Raw genomic sequence first — 10,729 nt, forward strand, 5'->3', positions numbered from 1 at the left:
ATAAAATACTTTTATTTTTAAAAATCGATGTTACAATTTGTTTTTATTTTTTGTTTTGTTTTTTTGTTTTGTTTTTTAGTGAGGCAATTGGGGTTAAGTGACTTGCCCAGGGTCACACAGCTAGTAAGTGTTAAGTGTCTGAGGCCAGATTTGAACTCAGGTACTCCTGACTCCAGGGCTGGTGCTCTATCCACTGCGCCATCTAGCTGCCCCTACAATTTGTTTTTAAATGAAAGGTAGGGAAAAATCCTAAATAAATAAATAAAGATGTCATGTTAACGTGTAATGAGCCTATTTTTGTTCTTTGTAATGCATTAAGTATTTTTAAATTGTACCTGTTTTAATTTATTATATGATAAATATAAATTGTTATAACCCACATAAACAAAAGGTCTTTGAGGGGCTTTCAGTAACTGTTAAAAGTATAAAAGGGTCCTGAGGACAAAAGGTTTAAGAACCATTGGTGTAGGAAATCCCTTTTACTGATCCAATTCAGCACTTGTCCAACAGCTTACAGTCTCAAAGAACTGCTTGATGTATTCAGAGGTTAAGTGACTGGCCTAAGGTCACATAACCAGTATGTGTCAGAGGAGAGACTTGAACTCAGGTCTTCTTGAACCCAAGTCCAACATCCTGCCTACTGTGACAGGCTAGTTCTCCATACCAACAGATACTATTGTAATCTCTTTCCTATTTAGTCCCTATTATGACAATGTAACAAACACACACACACACGATTTTTAAAAAAAGAAAAGAAACAAACAAAAAACGAGGCCTGGAAGAGGCTTCTTGTCACTCTCGCAGTATCAGGTAATGGAGTTGGGAGCAGGCTGGGCAGCACAGGGAGGACCTGGGGAAATGTGTCTTCTGCCTCTACTGCATACAGCATCCTCTGGGGATACATGTTATCTTGTGCTTTTTATAGGACGACAGAGTGGGTGTTAGGAAACTGTAGCCTATTACCTAGGATATCTTTGGCATAAGATGTAAACTGTTTAATCGATCTGTTAAGAAGCATTCATAGCACCAGCTCTGGATTCAGGAGGACCCGAGTTCAAATCTGACCTCAGACACTTGACACTTACTAGCTGTGTGACCCTGGGCAAATCACATAACCCTCATTGCTCCGCCAAAAAAAAAAAAAAGATACATAGAGAGCAGATGGAAGTTAATGTAAGGGGAGAAGGCAGCAATACCTGGAGGTACTGGGAGGAAAGATGGTGTTTGAGCTGAGTCTTGAAGGAAGCCAAGGAAAGGAGGTGAGCTGGTCATGGAGCAAGAGGAAGACTCTGTAACAAGTGGACAGCCCAAAGACTTCACAGCTGCTCTCCAACATTCAGACAGTCCAAGGTGGGGCATCAGTGTGTTGGTAAACTGTCTACCCAGGATTCACAAGAATCATCTGAGAAGCAGCTAGGTGGTGCAGAAGATAGAACACCGGAGTTAGGAGGACCTGGGTTCAAATCCAGTCTCAGACACTTACTAGATATGTGACCCTGGGCAAGTCACTTCACCCTCATTGCCTAAAAAAAAACAAAATAGAAAAAGAAAAAATCATCAGGGACGGGACTTAGTGGATGGGCTGAGATCTGCACCAGGGGAAGAAGCAGTCACACTATGGCAAGTGCCTTGAAGGTAGTGACTTGCTTTTGTACTGGAATCTCCAGTATGAGTCACATAGTAGGTAGGTGATAAATGCCTTCCTTGTCCATCCATTTCACTGAAGATCTCATGGCTCCATTCACTGAAATATCAATACACGTTACAGTGGGAGACTAAAAGGGAGGCAGGTAGGGAATCTGAGTGGGTACCTGGCACTGTGGCTTAGCTATGCGAGGAGAGTAACCTAGGAGCATAGAACAGCCTAGGACAGCCTAGGACAGTCAGGTGGGGAGGCTCAAGGTAACCCAGACAGGGCCCGGCCAAATCCGGAGTGAATGATGGAGTCCTTTTTTTCAGAAAGGAGAATATATGAGACAACGCCTATTTTGAGAAAGAGGAACTTCCAAACAAAGTGCTTGGGAGGAAGTTGGGATAGGACATGAAGCCTTGAGGGAAGTGCAGACATCTCAAGAGGAGGTTATAAGGTTATTATTAGATGCAATTCATTTTTCATGAGAAGTCGTGTTCTCAGTGCTGTGTTCAGTTAGATGAAGAGGAATGACCGATGTGCTCCCCATGTTTGCCCCTGGTCTGGAACGTGGAATAATCACGCTAATGTGGGAGACAACACAGTAAAGAGGATATTCGCCATTGGGAAGACTGTGGACACCATGATAATAGCCACCATTTGTAGCCCTTTCTTATTTACAAAGTGTATGATCCCACCTGATCCTTGCAGCACCACCGCAAGGTAGGTTTGTTATCAGGGAATAGCAATCCAAGATCACAGGTTCATAGATTTAGAGGGAAAAGGTACTCTGCTAAGTTATTTACAAATAGTATTATCATTTGATCGTCACAACAACCCCCGGCAATAGGTGCTTCTATTATGTCCATTTTCCAATTGAGGAAACTGAGGCAGACAGCAGTTAAGTGACTTGCCCAGGGCCACATAGCTAGGAAGTATCTGAGGCTAGATTTGAATGCAAATCTTGCTGCCTCCAGGCCTAGTCCTCTATCCATGGGCCACCTAGCTACCCCCAGAATGGGACAGTATTTTTTAAAATTTTATTTCCCTAATAGCATTTTTTTCAATTTTATGTAAAGATAGTTTTCAACTTTCATCTTTTAAAAAATTTTTTTTTTTTGTGGGGCAATGAGGGTCAAGTGACTTGCCCAGGGTCACACAGCTAGTCTCAAGTATCTGAGACTGGACTTGAACTCAGGTCCTTCTGAATCCAGGCCCGGTGCTTTATCCACTGCACCACCTAGCTGCCCCCACAACTTTCATCTTTGTAAGATTTTGAGTTCCCAATTTTTCTCTCTCCCTCTCTCCCTTCCCTCCCCCCTCCCCAAGTCAGCAGACAATCTGATATAGGTTATACATTACAATCACGTTAAACATATTTCTACATTAGTCATGTTGTGAAAGAAGAATCAGGACAAAAGGGAAAAACCAGAAGAAAGAAAAACAACAACCAATAATGTGAAAATAGTATACCTTGATCTGCATTCAGACTCCATAGTTTTTTCTCTGGATGTAGAAAACATTTTCCATCATAAGTCTTTTGGAATTGTCTTGGATCATTGCACTGCTGAGAAGAGGAAAGTCTATTACAGTCGATCATCAGGAAATGTTGCTGTTACTTTGTACAATGTTCCCCTGGTTCTGCTCACTTCACTCAGTATCAGTCCTCTTAAGTCTTTCCAGGTTTCTCTGAAATCCGCCTGCTCATCGTTTCTGACAGTACAATAGTATTCCATTACATTCATACACCACCACTTGTTCAGCCATTCCCCAATGGATGGGCATTGCCTTGATTTCCAGTTCTTTGCCACCACAAAAAGAGCTGCTAGAAATATTTTTGTATGTGTGGTGGATGGGATTTTAGAAGGCCATTTAGTGCCTCCATCACTGTGGTTTTTTGTTTTTTTTTTAAATGCTTTTTTTGTTTTTTGTTTTTGCAGGCAATGGGGGTTAAGTGACTTGCCCAGGGTCACACAGCTAGTAAGTGTCAAGTGTCTGAGGCCGGATTTGAACTCAGGTCCTCCTGAATCCAGGGCCGGTGTTTTAACCACTGCGCCACCTAGCTGCCCCCCATCACTGTGTTTTCACAGATGAGGAAGCTGAGCCCCAAACTGGTGAAGTTACATTCTATTTCCAGCCTCATTCCCATTTTATAGATGAGGAATAGAGGTTCAAACATGGGAAGTTGTTTGTCCCAAACACGCAGCTAGTAGGTGGCAGAGCTAGGATTTGAGGTAGGCCTTCTGACTCCACACCCAAGAAGAGCCTGGTAAGACCCTCTTGGAATCCCTCTTTTATCTCTTCAATGAGATAACCTCCCAACTAGGCTAGCTCTTTGCGAAGGTGTGAACGTACCTGGCCTGAGTAGTCCCCTTGTCCCTGTAACAGCACAGTAGGGATGGTTAGTTAATCCATAGGCAACACTGAGCCTGCACTAAATGCTTGGCCTTGGACACTGGGGGTGAGGGGATGAGGGGAGCATTCTTGGAGCTGCCTTCCCAGGTTCTAGTCAATCACATGGGACCTTTGGGCCTGCTTCCAGCCATATGGTGGCCTGCTTTTAGAGGATTTAGTATCTGCTTGGCAGCATTGAGGAGGGCTAAGGTGATGTGACAGTTAAAAGAAGGGTCAGCTTCCCACTGGTCCCTCGCTTTGACTCTTGTGAAATAAGCAGTGAGCTCCCTCCCTCTAGATGCCCCAAGAAGGAGGAGCCCGGGAATAGACAGTGTTCTGGGCAGCTCCCTCCCAGCATCCCTCCCCCACCTCTTGCCAGCCACCCTATGCATAGGTAAGCTGGCACCTGAGGCCCTGCCTGCCTCTTCTGCCTTGTGATTCCCTTCCCAAGGAGGGGACCAAACATCATCCTCTGAATAAGCGTATCTAGACTTGAGGCCACTTGGGGAATTCATGAGGCATTCATGAAGCTCAGGGGCTCTCCAACATCAGCTTGGAGCTGGCTTCCCTGTCAGATTCCTGCCACTAACAAGTGGCCTGAGCCAAAACACAGGAGTCTTTGAGAAGAATCCCCAAGATTGAATCTAGTCCGCACAAATCCAGGGCTTCCATTGTGGGCTGTGAGCTACAATGAGGGTCTCTCTTGATCAGCCCCCACCTACACAAGTCCCCTGAGGTTATCCCCTCCACCCTGGGCCTCAGAACAGGCAAGTCTGTGAATTGGCTGTCGGTGACAGAGGGCACATCTGCCACCCGGGGACCAGAGCGGCTACGTCCAGGGATGCTCGTCACCAGGCTGGCTTTAGGGGTCTACATTTTGTCATTCTTGTCCACTCCTGAAGACTGATCGATCATGTGACTGCAATCTGCACTTGTGCAGAGTATGACTGCTTCTCAGACATACAAAAGTCATCATTAACCAGCCTGATCCTTGTCCTCTTCCTGGTTCAGAAACGTACGAAAGGGGCAGCTAGGTGGCGCAGTGGATAGAACACCGGCCCTGGATTCAGGAGGACCTGAGTTCAAATTCGGCCTCGGACACTTGACACTTACTAGCTGTGTGACCTTGGGCAAGTCACTTAACCCTCATTGATCCACCAAAAAAAAAAAAAAAGAAAGAAACGTACAAAAGCAGCAGGAAGCACATGCCTGAAGGCTCCACATTCCTCAGTCTGGATCTATGCCTTTCTAGACCACCCATCTTTCCAGTCTCCCACAAACCTTTCCATCTTTCATGTTTCATGTGACTTCCCTTCACATCCTCTTTGTTCTGTACAAACTGCTTGCTGTTCTCCATACACAATGCTCCATTTCCCACCTCCAAGCCTTTGGACAAATGGCCTCCTGTGTCCAGGAAGGGCCCCCTCCTCACCTGGGCTTCCTGAATCTCTTGCTTCCTCCTAAGCCAGAGATTATTAACCTTTTCTGCAACCTGGTGAGACACAAGCATCTCATTTTCTTGTCCTCCTTGAGAAAGGTCTTATCATAACTTGGAATTAAGGGATGGCACCATTTTGCCAGGCAGCTCAGTCAAGTGGTTGATTCAATAAGTCCAGGAAGTGAGAATTGGGGTCATCACCGATTCTTTTTTTTGTTTTGTTTTTTGTTTTTTTGGTGGGGCAATGAGGGTTAAGTGACTTGCCCAGGGTCACACAGCTAGTAAGTGTCAAGTGTCTGAGGCCGGATTTGAACTCAGGTCCTCTTGAATCCAGGGCCGGTGCTTTATCCACTATGCCACCTAGCTTCCCCCCATCACCGATTCTTTATGTTGTTCTGGGAAGAGACCCATAGGAGAAAATTTCGTGATATTCAGAACAAGAGGAAGGAAGAAATATAGAAAATTGGAAGCCAAGATGGATAAGGGTCTCCTAGAAGGGTTGGGGAAGGTAGGGGATAGGAACACATCTTCTTCTGAGGCTACTTCTCTATGAGAACCCTATTTTTCTATTTCCAATGACCACATTCTTTAAGGTTAGAGGTTAGCTTAGGTTCCTCTACTCTGAGCTAGAGAATTTGTTTTCCTTTTCCCATTCAAGGGTCATGGGGCAAAAGCAATGGAATAGAACTCCTGGGGTCTTGGTGTTAAGAGTGTTAGACTCTGGGAGCAGCTAGGTGGCGCAGTGGATAAAGCACTGGCCCTGGATTCAGGAGGACCTGAGTTCAAATTCGGCCTCAGACACTTGACACTTACTAGCTGTGTGACCCTGGGCAAGTCACTTAACCCCCATTGCCCCACAAAAACAAAACAAAACAAAACAAAAAACCCAAGAGTGTTAGACTCTGAATGAGAAAGACTTTGGTTCAAATCCTACCCCTGACATTTATTAGGCATATAACCTTGGACAATCACTTAACTTCTCTGGCCCTCAGTTTCTTCTTCTGTGAAATAGGAATACTAGAGCACAGAGTCTGGAATCAGTAAGACTTGAGTTCAAATCTGGCCTCAGCTGTGTCACTCTGGGTAAGTCACTTAACCTCTGTCTCAGTTTCCTCAACCATAAAATGATGATAATAATAGTATCTACCTCCTAGAGCTGTGATGAAGATAAAATAAGATAATATTTGTAAAAGTCTCTGGCAGCAGTGGGTAGAGCACCGGCCCTGGATTCAGGAGGTCCTGAGTTCAAATCCAGCCGCAGACACTTGACACTTACTAGCTGTGTGACCCTAGGCAAGTCACTTAACCCCAATTGCCTCAGCAAAAAAAAAAAAAAAAAAAAAAAAAAAAAGTACCTTGCAGAGCAGCTAGGTGGCACAGTAGATAAAGCACCAGCCCTGGATTCAGGAGGACATGAGTTCAAATTTGACCTCAGACACTTGACATTTACTAGCTGTGTGACCCTGGGCAAGTCACTTAATCCTCATTGCCCTGCCCCCCCCAAAGTACCTTGCAAACCTTATATAAATTATGATTTATATAAATAGATACTTTTCTCTCTATAAAATAGAATTTAGCACATTTATATAAATGTATGCAAGTTGCCATGTCAATAAATTATTTTTTAGTTATAGCTATCATTACTAGTTATCAGGACCCGGCTCGCAGAGCTGCTGTGATGTTCAAAGGAGAAAACGCCCATAAGGTAATTTGCAAACATTAAAGCATCACAGAAATGTCAGTTATTACTCACTGGTTCCTAGGGGTTCCAGAAGGTCTTAATCTGACACTGTTTGAAAGGAAGCAAAAGATACTTTTTACTCATCTTCTCCCCATCCCATAAAGTAAGGGTTTTTAATCTGGGATTTATGAAGCTTGTTTTTTAAAACAACAACAACAACAACATATATTTTGATAACTATTCCAAAATATTTTCTTTCCTTTGTAGTTCTATATATTTTATCTTATGCATTTAAAAATAGGTTTCATCAGCTTGCCATGTGCACCATCACACACAAACGTTAAGGAATGCTGCGGTAGATTAAGCCTTGGGGAGCCAGTCTTTAAAAAGTAACAATGACTTGGAGTTGGGAAATGGGTTCAAATCCTGAGTCACTTAGGTAAGTGACCCTTAGTTTCTCTATGCTGTTTCCCTATCTGCAAAAAAAAATTTAAAAAAGGATAATAATAGCACTTACCTCACTGGACTGTCCTGTGGATGAAATGAGCTAATATATGTAAAGCATTTTGTAAACCTTAAAGCTCTGTATGTATGAGCTATTATTATTTTAATGATGCTGATGATAATTCTCCTGAGCCTTAAATCTATTATCATCTCTTCTAAGTAGAACTAAGCATAGCTTCTAAATTAAAGAGGGAATCGAATCAAGACATCTTATTTCTTACACCTGGATAACATGAACCTTTAGGGAACCAGTCAAAAAACAACAAGCCATATTAAACAGCTTCTTTATCTTGTAACATCTTTCTTTAAGAATTTCAAAATATCATTGGCACTGGGTAAGTGTAAAGGACAGAGAGAGACCAGGGGCTTTGAGCATGAGTTCAGAGGTCAGACTGAGCCAGTGGATAAAGGGAAGCAGCCTGCGCTGGAGCCAGCTCATTTCAATGAATTTTCCTTGTGATCATTTATACCTTAGAAATCAGCCAATGCTACTAATCAGGGCTTGATTTATTATTTTGCTGATTGACTAGACAGAAGAAAGTGGTGGAAAATATGGCAATCATGCAAATTAAACTTAAAAGTCTGTTTTGCTAGAGGCAGCTAGGTGGCACAGTGGATAAAGCACCAGCCCTGGATTCAGGAGGACCTGAGTTCAAATGGGGCCTCAGACACTTGACACTCACTAGCTGTGTGACCCTGTGCAAGTCACTTAACCCCAATTGCCTTACCAAAAAAAAAAAAAAGTTTGTTGTGCTTTTCAGAGAGTTGGGTAGTTAAAGGTTTAGGAGCACACCCCAGCTGACAGTCGTCTCTGAAGAAACCTAAGGTTAAGCTGGGGCTGAGTGGGGCTGATTTCCTGGCCTTCTGACATAAAAGTCTACTAGGAAAACAGGTAAAGCAATTTACATCTATACAATGCCCACCTGAAGGTCCTTCTTCAGAAGTGAAAATTGGACCATATCAGATTTGGAAAGGACCCTGGAAAACACCTGAACCATGGTAATAAAACAAAGGGCAAGCCACACTTAGGAAGTTATGGTGTCATCTGCTCACTCTCCTGCACCCCTCCAGTCCAAGTCCATTCCCAAGTCTTGTCAATTCCACCTCCATGGCAACCGTCTCTCCACTCACACAGTCACTGCCCTAGTACAAGCAATTGTTGCCTCTCGCCTGGATGATGGGAATAGTCTTGTAAAAAAAAATGATTTTCATTCAAAACATAACAAACACCACTGGGGATGGTATCTGTATTTTCTTTCACAACATGACTAATATGGAAATATATTTTGTATGATTGCACATGTATAATCTATATCAAATTGCTTGCCATCTTGGGGAGGAGGGAGGAGACCAGGAGAAAGAATTTGGAACTCGAAATTATAAAAAAAAAAAGTTAAAACATTTTTACATGTAATTGGAAAAATAGTATTTAAAAAAGTAACAAACACCTAATAAAATTGGCATATTCCATGTACATTATTAGAAAAGAAAAAGAGGATTTTATATGAAACTTTAGGTACCCATTATGTATTGCTTGCTTTTCTTTTTAATTATATAAGTTCAAACTGTAGCTTTCAAAGCTGTCCTGCTTGTCTCTGCTTCTTTCTAGTCTTCCTTCTGTTCTCTTCCCACCATTTAAACAAAATGATGTGCTTGAGTTCTTAAGGTGGGGATAGGGAGGAAGGATGAGAATTTGGAACACAAAATTTTAAAAATCGAGGGTACAATTTGTTTTTCTGTGTAAGGTGGGAAAACCTCTAAATAAATAATTAAATGGAAAATGAGACTTCAATGACTTTTTTTGTTACCTTATCCTTCCTACCCCTTGAGAAATCAAGGCCTTGTAACAAATATACATGATCAAGCAACACAAATTCCTACATGATAATAAAAGCTAGCATTTATATAGTATTTTAAGGTTTGCAAAACATTTTAAAAGATTGCCCCCATTTTATCCTCACAGCAACCCTGGAGATAGATGCTATTATTATCCCCATTTCACAGATAAAGAAAAAAGAAACTGAGGCAGTTGGCACTTGACCAACTCGGCAAGGGTCACACAACCAGTAAGTGTCTGAGTTTGATCTGAACTCGGGTCTTCCTGACTCCAGGTCCAGGAGTCAATTCACTGTGGGGCCACCCAGCTCCCTCCACATTGGCTGCTCAAGTCTCTCCAAACTCTAATCTATCCAAAATCCTTTTTCCAAAGAGTCTCACCCCATCCCCCCACCCCCAGGCACTCAGTATCTCCCCTGAGACCAAACATAAACTCCTGTATTTGGCATCCAAAACTTGTAACAGCCTGATTCCCTCCTACCTTTCTATCTCCCGTCTCCATGCCTTTGTACCACCTGTCCCTCATGCCTGGAGTGCTCTTCCTTCTGACTTCTGCCTCCCTGGCTTCCTCCAGGACTCAGATCAGATCATCACTTTCTACAGAAGGCCTTTCCTGCTCCCCCAGCCCAGCTGCTGGTGTGCCCCCATCCCCCAAGGGTATCTTCCATTTACTGTCTGTATCCATTAATAGGGGGTGGCGACAGGACTGGGGATTTCACTAGTGTAAGGACTCTCAGGTAAGGAAGCTCCTGATACCAAAGCAAGTCAGTGTCTTCAAGAGTTGCTTAGAGTGCTGAGAACTTAAGTGTCCATCAATTGAGGAATGATGGAAGAAGCTGTGCTATATGATTGTGGTAGAAAGGTCTTGTGCTATAGGAAATGACAAACAGGATGATCCCAGAAAAACCTGGAAAGACTAATGAACATTGATGGATAGTGAAGTGAGCAGAGCTGGGAGGACATTGTGCATAGTGACAGCAGTATTGTTCAATGAGCAGCTGTGAATCACTTGACTACTCTCAGCAGTGCAATGATCCAAGACAATCCCAAGGAACTGAGGAAGCTTACTATGCACCCCCATAGAAAGAACTGATAAAAAGAACATTTGCAGATTGTACATATATAACCTGATTGTGATCTTGTGGAGGGGGGAGGAAAGGGAGGGAGGGAGGGAGAAAAATTTGGAACTCTAAATCTTATGAAAATGAATGTTGAAAACTACCCTTACATGTAACTGGAAAAAATA

Source organism: Dromiciops gliroides, chromosome 5 (genome assembly GCF_019393635.1).
Source record: "Dromiciops gliroides isolate mDroGli1 chromosome 5, mDroGli1.pri, whole genome shotgun sequence".
Lineage (NCBI taxonomy): Eukaryota > Metazoa > Chordata > Mammalia > Microbiotheria > Microbiotheriidae > Dromiciops > Dromiciops gliroides.